This window comes from Colossoma macropomum, unplaced genomic scaffold (genome assembly GCF_904425465.1).
Source record: "Colossoma macropomum unplaced genomic scaffold, Colossoma_macropomum, whole genome shotgun sequence".
Lineage (NCBI taxonomy): Eukaryota > Metazoa > Chordata > Actinopteri > Characiformes > Serrasalmidae > Colossoma > Colossoma macropomum.
The window spans coordinates 395,564-411,186 of NW_023495007.1; the positions used below are offsets into that span (position 1 = coordinate 395,564).

The 15,623-nt window shown below is 38.9% G+C and overlaps 1 protein-coding gene and 1 long non-coding RNA gene across 6 annotated transcripts in view; one reads left to right on the forward strand and one right to left on the reverse strand.

Moving 5' to 3' along the window:
* auts2a (activator of transcription and developmental regulator AUTS2 a) overlaps positions 1–15,623 on the reverse strand; it is a 501,485-nt gene that overhangs the window by 359,153 nt on the left and 126,709 nt on the right. The gene's annotated exons all lie outside the window — the stretch shown is intronic.
* On the forward strand, positions 370–6,595 carry LOC118800840. Its single transcript, XR_005006400.1, has 3 exons — positions 370–735; positions 2,460–2,595; positions 6,370–6,595. It is a non-coding gene; the product is annotated as an uncharacterized LOC118800840 (long non-coding RNA).

Sequence of the window (15,623 nt, forward strand, 5' to 3'; positions counted from 1 at the left end):
TACCCACTTTACAGAATGTTGGCCAGATCTGGGCCACATTTATTAGTTCTACTCACTTTACAGTATATGGGCCAGAGTTGGGCAACATCTGTTAGTTGTACTAATTTTATAGTGTATTGGCCTCATCTGGGCCACATCAATTAGTTCTTCTTGTTTTACAGTATATGGACCAGATCTGGGCTGAGGACCCAGCCAGAACTGGGCCAAAACAAAACTAAAGATGAGATAAATATTGCTAACTGGGAAGTCACAGTGTTAACTAACCAAAACCTAACATCTGCTAAACGTCACAGTGCTAAAGTCCTTCTAATGTGGGATACAGACAGCTTTAGACCCTGGTATTTTGTGGGATGTCAGTTGTGGTGTTGGGTAAACAAAATCAGTCTGTCAAAATGTCACACATACTGCTGTTCAATAACTTAAATATATTTATACAAACATAAATATGGTTAAAATATGTCATACCAATAAACTGTGATGTTACTGCTCTTTTAATAAATGTATCTAATGTATTTTCCTGCTGCATGACACGCACACAACCACAGGACACGAATTTCGGTGACAGCACTACAGAGCGACAGAGTGGCATGTTTTGACTGATTGGTCACTCAAAATTCAAGTCACAGTAGTTGCAGGTGATTGGGTGAGGAGGAGGAGGAGGAGGGCGGGGCGCCGTTTGAAAAACCGCGGCCAAGACTGAAGATTCGAACCGAGAGCGGTGGACACACACACTGGGTAAGTATTCAGTAATTATAATTTATTCGGGTTGTACAGAAATGTGTGCTTTACTAAAGTTTAGTCGAGCTAATAAGTTTAGATCGACAGCCAGAAGCTGGGTTTCTGTTACCAGCTAATGCTAGCGCCAAATTAGCCCGGCAGTGTTAGCTAGCATAGCTGCCGCACTGTGCTGAGTCAGTGGAGGTAAACTGGGTTTGTGAGGCTCGGGTGGGTTTGTAGTGTGAAGTCGGACCGTGTGAATGAAGCGCAGACAGGCAGGCGGTGCGGGTTGTCTGTGTTGTTTGTGGCAGTGTAAGCTGAAGCTAGCTAGGTTTCCGTTAGCGGCTAATGCTAGCGCCATATCAGCTCGTCATTCTCAGCCTAGCCAGCATCCTGTATCGCAGCGCTGGAGGGAAACTGGATCTGTGATGCGGGGTTTAGTGTGAAGCTGGTCCGTTTGGATGGAGCGCAGCCAGGCAGGCAGGTTGTTTGCACCGTTTTTAAAAGTCACTGACGTGCCTGCAGCGTCTGACCCGTGTTTTACTGACCGGTTGGCAGCTGCTGTTTATTTCAGAGAGAGAGACACTCGCTCAGAGAGAGACCTCCGCTCTTTCTTGAGCAAGTTATTTTGAGAGCATGTGTGCAAGGCGCGTTTATGTCTCAGGGAAAAGGGTTCGTGTATCTTTTGGTCATTCGATTTTCATCTCAAATCCAGTTTTGTAGAACAGGAAAATGGGTCAGTTGTTGTTTTTGGTTCTGTTATTGTCAGTGGAAAATAAAGAAATAGTTTCACAGTTTGACAGTTTCACAAACATATGATAAAATAATAAAAAACAGAAGAGGAATAAGGGGTCGTATTTTATGTATTTAATTTTAACATTTTCTATCACTTAAACAATAAATAAATAAAATATATCCTATCAGGAAGAAAGCTTAAGTGATCTGGGGAAGAGACTTTACAGAACTCCTGCCATTTAACAGCGAAATCAAAGAGAGAAATGAGTCACGCTGCCCAGTAATGATGAGGAAAATGAATACTGTGATGTCACACTGTCAGATGTAAACAGCTCCAGACCTAAGAGTTAAAGCTGTGAGCTGTCCTGTGTTCAGATTGTTCTTATAATACTGTGGCAGCTGCCACTGGTTTTGGGAGGGAGCTTTAGAGGCGCGTTATGCAGAGCTGCGCAGCGGCTCCGCCCCCGTAAAAAGGGACGTTGTCGTGGTTTAATAATGTTAATGTTGTTCTGTAAGTCTAAAATGTATGTATGTGTTATTTGTGTTATTCTGTAGCCTCTCCTGTGTCTCCTTCTTTATCAAGACACCTTCATTACGACAGAAAGCCATTCAGTCCTCCGAGTGCAGCACCAGCGCCTTCCTTACATTAAACTAAACTCTCGCTGAGAGAGGAGACTCTGTGTTGGGCTTTAGGTCCTGTTGTGCTGTTTGTTGTGAAGAATTGTTGTTTGTTTGTTTGTTTGTTTTGTTTGTTTTTTGATTTTATGATTAGTTTGTGAAACTGTAAAACAAAGCAAATTTTTAGTGTTTGCACTGACAAAAACAAAACCAAAAACGAGAATTGACCCATTTTCCCATTTTTCAATGCTGGTTTTGAAATGACAGTTGAATAACCAAAAGATACACAGACTGAAAAGGTTTCTCTTCTTTTTTTATTTATTTTTTTTGTAGTAGTAGTATTGGTAATGCATCCCACTTGTGTGCATTTCTGTGATCTATCCCCCCAGGAACGCCCCTCACGTGATGTCACGGGCACGTGGGCTTGAAGTAAAAGCCACAGTTATGTTCCAGAGTGAACAGAACAGCACGAAAAAGATCAATAAGGTCAAGATTAACGAGTGCCTTCATTAGATTGTGATGTCGGTAAGTTTACTGTTACATTAACATTTTATCATTTTATTTAGTTGCTTGAAAGTCAACAATACCCAACTTTCAGTTATGTTGTGCAAGCTGGCAGCACAACAATAACCCCTGCTGAATAAAGACCATTAGAACCATTAGGATTAAAACCTAATGGTTTTTGCCCCCTAATGGGAATTAGCTTAATATTTACCAATAGAGACCAATATTTTCCAAGTGAAGCATTAGAAATGTATCTGGAATCTGTCACTAGATCACTTGTTAAATCGTTAGGATCGTTTACATTATCAACCCATCAAGAAAAGCCAAAACACATTACAAACCCCCAAGAACCAACAGAAACTCTTAATGGTTTTGATCATCAGGGACATTATAATCCACATTATAATCCATTATTGCCCATTAATTTAAATAATGCTTGGTGTGGAGCAGATTGTGTAGTACTGCTGAAAACGCTGCTGATAGCTACCATTAGCAATCATAGGCATTCAGACTGCAAGTTCAAGTCGGGGATCACAAAACCGTGAGAAAGTACTCTATACAAATCATAAAAATCGGTACATTTGTGCATATTTTTAAATGCTCATGTAAAACATGTAAAAACAATATTAATTTAGAATGCGTAACGTCTTTACAAATACTGGTGTATTTTCACCATTGAGTCATATCCATCAATGAGAGAAGCCATTCTGCAGACATATCAGCCAATGAAAGTTAAGGGGGTGTTCCTGATGTGGGCGTTCTCATTTTATGGAAACGCCTTTCATTGCCGTTCGACACTATTGTTTGGATTAGCTTAGAAGTGAGCGGCGGCACTGACCTCCAAAAGTTGTGATTATCAGTATCAGCTGTATTTGTTTTCATTTGTAACATTACAGATATGGTTACAAGTTGCATGTTCTGAGTTCTGATGCACAGTGGGGTGGCTTATTATCATAAGGCATGAATTCTAGTTCTGTTTGATGGCTATTTAAGCAATAGAACACTCAAGATCGTGTGTTATTGCATAATAATGTCACGGCTATGATTTGATATATGATTAGATTATCACAGCCGTGATGTTATTCGCTATAACACCACCTTGAGTGTTCTATTGCTTTTATACAGTTTCTACAAAATAAACAAACAAAATAAATCAAAGAGTTTCATACTGAATATGCTTTAATACTGACAATACCTTCTGCCAAAAAGTAGTTCTACAACAAATGAGTTGTTGCTATGCAATGGTAAAATTCCCTAGACCAGGGGTTGGCAACGTAGCTCTTTTACTGCCCTGTTGCAGCCCCACAGCAGAATTAGATTTTTAGGTAAAAAAAATAATACTCATTTGCAGTAAAATAAAGCTTTGCTGATCATTCAACACAGTTTAACAATAAATGGTCTTAAACACTGGAGTTAATGTATAATTGCTAATTCACCCTTTAACCCTGAAGATTGGCGCGCAGACTGCTGGTCACCATATCAACACACAACAACCTCACCTAGCTAGTAGCTAACGAAACGGCAGAGAGAGATTTAAGACGAACATTGATAATTTGGAGATGAATGGACTTATTTGCAATTATAAACACTCCAGCTGGTTTCCTGATACGTTTAATCTGTAACAAGAAACTGCCAAACACTAAAGTTGCAAAGCTGAAGTCAGTTTCTCATTCAAATTTTCCCATTCCACCTTAAATGATGCAGCAGTTACATTCTGGTACGTCAGGCATCATTTAAGGTGGAATATGAAAATTTGAACATGAAGCTGGCGAATGAGAAGCGACTTCAGCCTCATTAAAAAATCAAATATTTAGAGACATTTTTCAAAAACTATTCCTTTTGAGGAAAACTTTCCTGCTAGAGATGTGAGAAAAGCGGCTATGGCTGAGCTAAAGCTTAAAGCAGAGCAAATTAAGCATGTGTTTTCGTTTATATTATATTTTTTAGCCTATACTAGGACATTAGCACGTACTGAGACATATTTACAGCCAAGATGGTAAAATTGACATTGTTGTGGCTCCCAAGGTGGTTTGATTTTTGTCGAAAGGCCAAAATGGCTTTTCTCAGCATTTGGGTTGCCGACCTCTGCCCTAGCTTGTTGTGCCCTGTGCACAGCCCAAGATAACTGCTGATACTATAAATCTCACCTTTTGTGGTACAGATAGAGCCATAGAACTGTAGAAATATCAAGGTTCAGAATTTGATGTGCGTCTGCAGTCACACTCTTCTGTCCTAACAGGTTGCAGGTCAAATGTTATCTTAAAATCATCCATCTTATCAATGTCTCATTTTGTATGAGCACAAATACAAAACAACTAAGGTTTGCATGCATAAAGCCTGTAAACTTGTTACTTGGCAACACGTCAGCGGAGTGATACAGTTTTGCTGTGGAAAAAACAGTGCTGTTGTCACAAATATCAGCACGATTACAACACTTCTCAACCAATCAGCTCGGAACCAAATGTTGCATAATTATTATTAGTATATGGAACAAATGAGACTGTCTAATATAGACTAATACATAACCGGTGTATACTGATAAATCAGTGTGATGAGTCAGTTATTAATCTCAGTGTTACTGAACTGCTTTGGGGGATGATTAAACTGAACAGTCTTCTGAGTAGTTTAAATGTTCACAAGTGATAAGCGATAGTGTTGTACTGGACTTCTGCATGCATTTGGCCATGTTACATATAACATTATTAACTAAAAATCATACAGCTACCCATGTTACTGTCAAATTAGCAATACAATAGATTTTATTATTGGGATATGGCAAATTTTTGGTGAAAAGGTAGCATGATTATAAGAGCAATAGTGGACTGAAACAGGCCATGAGAGCCAAAATAATGTTGGGAATTTTGTAATCATTTTTGCATTCATTTGAATAATTTAATTTTTTCATGAAACATTAACATAATTACATTTACTGCCTTACTGAGTAAGGAACAGTGTGAAATAAAAAGTACTGCAGAGGTTTTCTCAGAATGTGTATGTATTCCAAATGTTTTCTAAATACATTACTTTCTTAAGTATTGTAATGCGGGGGTTCTCAAACTTGTCCACCTCAAGACCCACCTGTTTATCACTAGAAAGCAGGAAGGCCCACAAGATAACAAAACTGAACAGTTTTGCTTAAAAATGTAATTTTTGGGAAATTTTCAATACAGTGATATGTGGGGGGCTGCTTGTGCAATATGTGATGTATATCAGTGAACATGAAATATATAAATATATTTATATATTTTAACTGGTGATATAAATATAGAAATTAGCTGGTAAAGGAGTGACATGCACAGTTACACAGACATACACAGTCCATCTCTTGCTCAGATGTTGTTAAACTTCAGGAAAAAGATGTCAAGGTGTCATGAAAGTCTAACAAAAGCGAGAGCAAAATGGATGCTAACAGGCTAGCCTGCTGCCTAGCATTTCGCCTCGTCTATGTATTTGAAAGTAAAAAAAAAAAAAAACAGTTTTCCCACAGTTATTTCCCACCCAAGTAGTCTGTTTCACTCGGAAATATGTCACGTTAAGAAAAAAAAATGCGTTTTGATTTCCAATTCAACTTTAAGAGCATTTGAGTGTGTAGTTACAAGTACCATCTTAATAGGCCGTTAATAATCCTAATTTTCTGCATTGCATATAAGCAGCCCTAGCTTAGGCTAATTACTTACCTGCACCCTATGTCATGGTCTATTACAATGTTTGTTTTTTTTTTTTAATTGGCTCCTCTGATTGTAGTCTGTAATCATCATTAGACAAAGACTGATTAGTTTTTCTTTGTCATTGCAGCTTCTGTCAAAAAGTGGTACAGCAAGGATCAGAACATATTTCCTGTGCCGTGGCAGACCACCTTTAACAAGCCCCTGGACAGTTTGGCAGTGGAGGCTACACGTCCAACCCAAAACAGTTAGGAGCACAATATGTATCCAATTTAACGATGTTTTTTTTCTGTTTCTTTGAAAAATGTTGTCTTTAGTTGTCTTACTAAAATAAATAAGCAAATGTTTTATTGGTACTTTTTTGTCAGCTGTCTTATTTTGAGAACAATTATGAATATATGATATAATGAATATAATATGTAAGCATGAATTCATGGTTGAAGTTAGGTTGAATTCAAGTCGATGAAGAACGTTGGGTATTGACGTCAGCCTGAACAGCTTGAAAAAGACGTGTTTTCAAGGAGTCGTTGCTTTGTGTTTTTTGTTGTTGTGTGTGTGTGTGTGTGTGTGTGTGTGTGTGTGTGTGTGTGTTTAATTTTTTTATTTTACTTTATTTTTTTTAAGGTGACTTTCAGAAAGGCGTTAAGGTGGCCACAGCTAGGATGGGGCAGTCATGGTACAGGTGGTAGAGCGGGTTGTTCACTAATTGCAGGGTTGGCCGTTCAATCCCAGACACTTCCTATTGGCAACTGTAGTGCACTTGAGCAAGGCACCCAAATGCTCTGTCCGACGTTGGAGGTTGATGCACAGCCAACGCTGGGTTTTGACATCAGCCTGATTTTTCATTTGCAACCAAAATTCAACCTCTGTCCAATGTCGGTGATTGACGTCAAGCCAACGTTGGGTTTTGGCGTCAGCCCGATTTTCATTTTCAACCAAAATTCAACGTCTGTCCAACGTCGGGGATTGACGTCAAGCCAACGTTGGGTTTTGGCATCAGCCCGATTTTCATTTTCAACGAAAACTCAACCTCTGGCCAACGTTGGGAGTTGACGTCAAGCCAACGTTGGGTTTCGGCGTCAGCCCAATTTTCATTTTCAACCAAAATTCAACGTCTGTCCAACGTCGGAGGGTTGACGTCAAGCCAACGTTGGGTTTTGGCGTCAGCCCGATTTTCATTTTCAACTAAAATTCAACGTCTGTCCAACGTCGGGGATTGACGTCAAGCCAACGTTGGGTTTTGGCGTCAGCCCGATTTTCATTTTCAACCAAAATTCAACCTCTGTCCAACGTCGGGGATTGACGTCAAGCCAACGTTGGGTTTTGGCGTCAGCCAGATTTTCATTTTCAACCAAAATTCAACCTCTGTCCAACGTCGGGAGTTGACGTCAAGCCAACGTTGGGTTTTGGCGTCAGCCCGATTTTCATTTTCAACCAAAACTCAACGTCTGTCCAACGTCGGGAGTTGACGTCAAGCCAACGTTGGGTTTTGGCGTCAGCCCGATTTTCATTTTCAACCAAAACTCAACGTCTGTCCAACGTCGGGAGTTGACGTCAAGCCAACGTTGGGTTTTGGCGTCAGCCCGATTTTCATTTTCAACCAAAACTCAACCTCTGCCAACGTCGGGGAGTTGACGTCAAGCCAACGTTGGGTTTTGGCGTCAGCCCGATTTTCATTTTCAACCAAAATTCAACGTCTGTCCAACGTCGGGAGTTGACGTCAAGCCAACGTTGGGTTTTGGCGTCAGCCCGATTTTCATTTTCAACCAAAATTCAACCTCTGTCCAACGTCGGGAGTTGACGTCAAGCCAACGTTGGGTTTTGGCGTCAGCCCGATTTTCATTTTCAACCAAAATTCAACGTCTGTCCAACGTCGGGAGTTGACGTCAAGCCAACGTTGGGTTTTGGCGTCAGCCCGATTTTCATTTTCAACCAAAACTCAACGTCTGTCCAACGTCGGGAGTTGACGTCAAGCCAACGTTGGGTTTTGGCGTCAGCCCGATTTTCATTTTCAACCAAAACTCAACGTCTGTCCAACGTCGGGAGTTGACGTCAAGCCAACGTTGGGTTTTGGCGTCAGCCCGATTTTCATTTTCAACCAAAACTCAACCTCTGGCCAACGTCGGGAGTTGACGTCAAGCCAACGTTGGGTTTTGGCGTCAGCCCGATTTTCATTTTCAACCAAAACTCAACGTCTGTCCAACGTCGGGAGTTGACGTCAAGCCAACGTTGGGTTTTGGCGTCAGCCCGATTTTCATTTTCAACCAAAATTCAACCTCTGTCCAACGTCGGGAGTTGACGTCAAGCCAACGTTGGGTTTTGGCGTCAGCCCGATTTTCATTTTCAACCAAAACTCAACGTCTGTCCAACGTCGGGAGTTGACGTCAAGCCAACGTTGGGTTTTGGCGTCAGCCCGATTTTCATTTTCAACCAAAACTCAACGTCTGTCCAACGTTGGAGTCCAACGTCTGTCTGACGGCAAATTGACGTCCTGTGCCTGCAGGGAAGCTGTACAGTGTGACAGCTTTGTTTGCACACATGACTGGCTGTAACTGGGTTAACTACTCCAACTGAGGTTAGCTAGATACAGAAACAATTAAAAGATATGTCTCTATTCTCAATGTTACCTCAACAAACTAGTATGTTGGCACACCATTAACTGACAAAAAAAAGATCTCACGTAAGAAGATGGTCTCATTAACTTCTAACATTGCGCCAGTTATCTCTAATGTTAGCTCATTAGCTCATACAAAAAAGCAGCTTCCACTGCTCATCCGACATGAAAACAAATCAGTTTATTTTGCAGTGACAAAAAGATTTCCCTGAGCTATTTTTTGGATACTGAAACATTTTCAAATGTACTCCTCACCCTTCAGCATAATGGCTCTGCTACTATTTTTTTATTTTTTTTTTTTTGCTTGCTAACACCAGAGCCAACAAAATAAAGTAAACCTACAGTCCTATGTTAATGTCGGCCGAGGAGTGTTTTTTGACCCTCCTTCCCTGCAGTTACCCAAATTTCCATTCGTTAGCTCTTACAAACAGTCAAATTTTAAAATTAATCAGAATGCACATCTCTGCTCTACACTGTAGAACTTCTAAAGCTCATACAAACAACCTTGCTTTAAAAGCAGCTTTTTTTAATTAAAGAGATGTATCGCTGATGTGCTAGATACAGTGTCAGGTAGAGTATGCTAGGTGCTAGATACAGTGTAGACTATGCTGAGGTGCTAGATACAGTGTCAGGTAGAGTATGTACCTTGCTATCATTGTGGAGAGCCAGAGGATACAAACACTAATCATGGGATAATATTGTACACACAGAGCTCTTCAGAGGGAAAGAGAAATGACTATATATATATATATATATATATATATATATATATATATATATATATATATATACACACACAAACACAGTTAACTTTATTTCTCCTAGTGGATTACAACCCTGGGCTCAGTAGATGTACCACTTCCTCAGCTTCAGGCTTGGCAATGCAAGAGTCAGACACTCCAGGGGTCTGTGAGAGAGCCTCCCTGACTCCAGAGGCCCTGCCCAGGGCATGTTAACAAGTTGACAGACCATCAAGCCACTGCTCCCCTGGTGCTCCAGAGCCTCTGGCTACACTGCCACAGCCTGTCTCCAATTTTCCACTCAACCTACTACAGTGAGAACAAATAAGGGAATGACAGAAAGAGAGGAAAAGAGTGTGAGAGAGAGAGAAAGAAGAGAGACAGGACTTCTCATTTACTTCTCTAAATGTTTTTAGATTTTTTATACGCTCTTGGTGGGCTAATTTTGGCTGACTGAATTTTTATCAAAGAGAAGGAAAAAGACTAAAAGAACAGAAAAGTGAGAGAGGGTTTCTGTTAATGATTGTTTGAAATGGTAAAACCAAAAATGTTGTGAGCGCCAATCAGTCAATTTATAAGTGCAAAGCATTCTGATCTAGATGTTTATTTTTGATGTCATGACAACTTTCGTTCATAACAATGTTCATAACACTATTTCAATATCCTCAGTTGCAGTTAAAAACCCCTTAGACAAACTTCTGTTAGACCAAGCACAGCCAGCATTATATGATATTGCACAAATAATAAACCTTTTAAACCAGGTTTTCATTGGTTTCCTCATAACAACTTTTGTAACAGACAATAAACTAACTTAGAAGGGAATTTTTCAAAATGTATGCATAAATCAATAACTGAGTTGTAAACAAAGTCATTTATAGTAGTTTGATGTGACATGGTTCATTGTAGAGAGACATATAGATTCATACTTCTTTATAGTTGTGGTGATAGGAACCAGGGGGTCACAAAGCCTACAACACAAATATAGCCATTTTATTTGCTCTCCAAAACCACCAGTGAACCTACACATGACTTCTGAGTGTTAAATATGTAATCCCGAGAATGGCAAAACATTGGTAAATCCGGAAAAAAAATATATATATATTTGGGAACTACTTTGCCTTACATCACCCTCCACCATGGATTTTAAAAAGTAGCCTAAAAGTTTATCTTAAAAACGACTATAAAAAATATATTGGGCATCAGGCAGCTAGCTCAGAATTTTAACTAGCTCTTTTTATTGATGGTTGTAATTAGTGATATACTGCATCTGTATCTGCGGCGATACTGGCACTTAAATGCAGGGAAACCGAGACTTATGTCTCGTTTTTGTTGTTTCTGTTGTTAAGAACATGCTAATGAAGCTGCTTACCTGAATGGCTGAGCTGCTTCTTATCATCTCTCAATACAACTGAATTTGTTCACAAGCAAATCTTGACCGCTCCAACATAGGGTCCAGACGAATTGCCTCAGATAGTAAAACAACAGACAACGCGGTATCTAGGTATGTATATCTATGGTAAAGACAGCCATTAGCCTCGATTTAGCCTTATTTAGCTTTTTTCATAGCAGCCCGCTAGCGTGGTGTGCCTCCTTTGGTCAACTCTGTCACTCAGCAGCGGAGTCTCGCACCTAATCGCCTCAACTAAACTAGAAAAAACGTTGGTAATACTGACAGCGTGAACGATGGTGATATTTACTAAACTGATGCTCAGAGATACAGCATGAGCGAACAAGATGCATGTATGAGACAAATGACTTGAGAAATTAGGATGTGAAGCAAAGTTCAGCTCCATTTTTGAGCCAGAGAAGCTGCTGTGTGCTAATGTGTAAACAACACAGGTTTAACTGTATACTGTTCAGTTCTGTTTTTAACTGTTTTGCAGCATAATTATATTTTATATTTACATAAGTTGTTAAACAGTTCTTATTACTAATTATATAATAGGAAAGAGTAAAAACTAAATATGTACAGTAAACAAACAAAATCAAGCATCTAATAAATACAGGGAGATTCACTCGAAAGAGGCCCTGAATATTGCGTAATAACTCTCGCTACGATGAAGCAATCTGAACGAAACAACGTGCACTGTGTATATGAAGTATACGAAGCTTTAAACAAGCCCTCCCTGTATAATCCAACAAGTAAATGCCATCTAGCCAAGCTGAGTGTGTTTCATTTGTGGTGCAGAATATAGATTTTACCCAAATAAAATATTTTACTAATGTTACTGTATAAATATCAAATCTTATAGGTGAGTTAGGTTAGAGAGAGTTAGTATCGGAAATGCAAAAGTGGTATCGGTGCATCCCTAGTTGCAATTCTCTCTTCATTTGTCTTCTTTTAATACTCTGAACAAACTTTTGCATGTTTGAAGTTCTGCAGCTAACAGCGAGTACTAGTACACATCCAGCAACCTTCACATATCACTCCCATGTTTCATGAGCTTCATTAATTACTTATGCTTTCCCGTAGTAACAATTTCTCTTTATAAAAAAGCCCTTCACAATCTTGTCCCTGCTTATCTTTCTGTGTTTCTTCATGTTACGACACCTCTTTACACTGTAATATTATTCATATTTTTCCTGTGACAGCAAACTACCTGCAGTGCCAAAACACCAGGCTTTGCTGTAGGGGTTGTTTAGTGCCATGGCTTCCAAACTTTGGAATCTACCACCCTAATGCCTCTGTGACTGCCTTTTTCATTGCAAAGTTTCCATTTCCAAAGTTAATTTTGTTCTTTCTACAGAGGTTGTATACAGGTTTACTATTATTACAATAATAAAACATTTCTGAATAATAAAATATATTTTCAAATGTACTGCTGCAAAATGTTTGTGCTACAGTGTTTTTAGCCTGCTCATGGCAGTGCTATCACTTAAAAAGGTAATCCTACAGTCCTACATTAATATCCAAAGAGTGTTTTTTCCCCCCTCCTTTCCCTGAGTTAACCCAATATCCTTTCATTAACTTTTGAAGATACTCAGATTAGTCAGAATGCACATCCGTACTCTAGACAGCACAATAATAAAATTTGGGTTTGGAAAGCTTTTAGCAGTTGTGTTTCAATAAAGACATGTCCACACACAGGTTATGAAGTTCTATTTTTTTGTGAATCAGTAACTTGTGACAACATAACACATGATAAAAATGACATCATGTGAGAGTATATGAAAGAGCACAGACGACATTCAGAGCTATTGTCTACTTATAGTTCATTATGGAATGAATCCATAGCCTAAACACAAAAATACCACCTACGTGCCATGTAAATCTTACACTGAATGAAATCACACAAAGTGTGACAGCGATGCAAAAACATTCAGGATTTTGGATTTGGATATCTTAATTTAAAACAAGCATTTAAAACACGAATAATAAGGTAATAGGCTACATGAAATGAAGGAATGACGTTAATAACTGGTAACAAAGATTTCTGAAATTTCTGTTTCTGTTCCAGAACAGTTAAGGATGATGACATTTCTGTTTGTGTTTTTGCTACAAGCAATACAGTGTTAATTTTTGGCAGTTTTCATTTTTTTAGTACAGAGCCTTAGGTGGCTTGACTCTGGCGAACTCAATTCACATTATACCATTAGCCTCACCTGGATATAGAAAAGACAAGTTAGTTGATTATTTAAACATACATTATATTGTTGCAGTGCATCAGTTCACTAATAATCCAGCAGAACAGAAAAGGTAAAATGAAGGAGTAAAAAGGAAAGATTTCTAAGCAGTTTTTAAACAACACAAAAAAACTGCATACTCTAGCGCTCTGCACTATGCATTGAAAAAATGGCTTCTTGTAAACAAAAAGACAGAGAGACTGATTAAGACATTACAAACACGTATGTCAAACAAATAGTATAGACTTTTGGGAACAAAAATCAAAGTCGTAAGTCATCCCTCCTACGCCACATGTAATTTCCACACTGAATGCTGTGATAGTAAATATTTCAAATGTTTCTGTTAAGCGTTCATTTTGGCTAGAGTATGTATATACTCTAGCCAAAATGAAGCAATGTCAGACAGTTCATACTTCAGTCAAACATAATAAGTATCAAAATTAATATTATGCTGGGTGTGGTAAGTTCTGGGTACAATAAGTAATAATCCACATACAAGTACAAACTGTTATCAGAGAATTGATACAGATTTTGATTCTGTGACTGATTAGGGTTATCACAGAATCTTAGTCCGTTGCGTGCCATTTTTAAAATTATCACCTATTTTCCTGTACACTACATGCACGTGTTGCCTTAGCATAATGTGGAAATTGCTGTTTATGTGGCTATGATTTTAACAAGCAAAGCTGCAATGCCACACTCCTGCTGAATTTGCTTACAAACCCAGAGACTTTACTGAGGTTGTCTGCTGGAAAGCCAATAAGCTGTGGTAGTTTGTGCTGCATACTTTCCCTGTGAACTAGGGATAACAACCTCAAGTCATTTTCGTTTAGTATACTTTCACTCCTGATAACAGACATTTCTAAGGATGGCTGAGTATACTCACGAGTTGCTTGTCTTGTTTGTGAATTCTTTTGAAGAGCTTTGGATTTTTGGAGAAAAATGTGTTCAAAGGCAAACAACTTTGAGATCAAGCAACTTCTGCCTTATCAGCTTTTACATCAAACGGGGTGCCACTGCCAGATGAGCTGCATAGATTATGTAATGTGCATTATAACATTAGAATTATTATAATATACACTCACCAAGCACTTTATAAATCTCAATTTCTGCTGAGGCACACAGATGGTAGGGTCAGAATTTGGCACCAAAAGCATGAATGCATTGAATCAACCTGCCTTGTGTAAATGGTCCAAGCTGGGGGAGGCGCTGTAATGGTGTAGCTTGAAATCTCCTAGTGGGTACTTCAAGCATGATAATGCAACTTGTCACAAAGCAAAAGTCATCTCAAATTGGTTTCATGAACATGACATGAGTTCAATGTTTTGTGGCCTTCCCAGTCTATTGATTCCAATAGAACACCTTTGGGATGAGGTAGAATGGGAGATTCAAGAAAGTGCACCTGAGAAATCTGCAGTAATTGCATGATGCAATTATGTCGAATTGACCACATTATCAAAGGCATGTTTCCAACATGTTGTGGAATCCATGCCATGAAGTTTTGAGAGCAAAGGAGTGCTCCTAATAAAGTGCTCAGTGAGTGTACCTTCCAGAATTTAGCTGTGCTGAACAGTTCAAGAAAGTCACTTTAACTATTCAGCACAAGTAAATGCACTCTTCAGAGCAAGAGAATATTTGCATTCAGGAGAACAGGAATATTATTTTTTTATTTTTTAATCAAAGTTCAGACATCTCAAGTCAGACACCTTGATATTTATAAACAGCATGCATGCTTGAGTAAAACCTGTGAAAGTGTGATATTTATAACATCCAGAACATGCAATCATGTGATCTAATCATTAGGGCTTTACTGATTATTGACTTTTTTTGTATAAAAAGGCAGAAGGGAGTGTTTCACTTTGGTCCCTTCTCCACATTGTATGTTCAGGAAAAACACAAAGCACAAAGTGAAGCTCATAGAGTTTTGTGTTCTGTTGTGTGCATAAATAAAGTGACTGTCTTTTATTAGCTGATGCCACGGCATTTATGCTCAGTGTTCGTTCACTTGAGTTAGTTTAACTTTCACAAACAAAGTTTAATTGGCAGTACTAGTAAGTTATTAATTTGTTGCCTGCTGCAATTAGCACTTAGCCATAACATTTTGGATCCGTGTTTCTAGCGCTGTTACATGCTAAGTATATGCACCCATACTGAGTACTGACTCTGCCTTTTTGTTACAAATGAAGAATGCACTTACCCCAGCATTTCACCTAAAACAAAGTTATAGTCTTTAGAAGTTCGCTCAGCATTATGTATTCAATATTATAGTAGTTTTTCTATCTGTTTTTCCATTATTTCCTGCTCAGTGGTCTCAGATGGAGATTGGCTGATTGGCAGATACTGCATTCTCTCAAAATTGAGAGGTCTTAACCATACCGGCTGGATAAAATCAAGCCAGGTCCATGG